We start from the raw sequence: 1,035 nt of genomic DNA on the forward strand, positions 1-1,035 counted from the left end.
CATGAAAGACCCAACTCATTTTTTAAAATGTCAATAGGTTGGAAAGTTAAGGTTCACATAGTGGAGGGCGGTCCTGGAGGTTTTGTTGGCAGGCAGGTGGGCGGAGCCTGAGACGGACGGTCGAGATCTTGGTCCACTGCATAGCCAGGTCCAGTGAACCTCTGGAGCTGAAGAAAGGTGTGACTGCACTAGCGACAGGTAAGTGGGTTGTAAATGGCAACTTTTGGCTTATGCATGCTACCTTGGTGTAAAACGGCACAAATGCTAGTGTTAGGTATTTTTGATTTGATTTGATTTATTCTTTCAAGCATGTAAAGACAGTTGATATGTCAACACACATAATTTTACACATATCCAACAAATGCTAATCCAATATCCATTTGCTTATACCTAGTACATGCTTGTATGGAGTAGGAAGAAGTCAGACTTATCCAGTCCTACTCCATGACATCATCTTACCATCATTAGTTTGTAAGCAGTATCTCTACATAAATAATTCTCTTCTACACCACACAAGTAATATACTAAAAAATTATGACAGAGTGTTAACATTCTTACATAATTACATTCTTAAATAATTATCTTCTACACCACAAAAGTAATATACTAAAGAATTATTACAAAGTGAGCTGGATATTGTATGTGGAGTGCCTCAGGGTTCTGTTTTGGGACCAAAATTATTTATATTATACATTAATGATATATGCAAGGTTTCTGATTTAGTGAAAGTGGTTTTGTTTGCTGATGACACTACCATATGGGCATCGGGTGAAAACCTACAGCAACTCTCTGGACGGGTAGATAATGAACTTCAATTGAAAATTTGGGGAGCTAATATAGAACGAGTATATGAAATTAAATTTCTAGGTGTCATAGTTGATGACAAATTCTCCTGGAAATCTCATATCAGATATGTTCAGCACAAAATAGCAAAAGATATATCGATATTGGCAAGGGTTAGATATACTGTATTTTGGACGGGAAAGCACTACGCATTTTGTATTCCTCATTGATTTTACCATACTTAGAGTATGG

This window comes from Monopterus albus, unplaced genomic scaffold, assembly GCF_001952655.1.
Source record: "Monopterus albus unplaced genomic scaffold, M_albus_1.0 scaffold158.1, whole genome shotgun sequence".
NCBI lineage: Eukaryota > Metazoa > Chordata > Actinopteri > Synbranchiformes > Synbranchidae > Monopterus > Monopterus albus.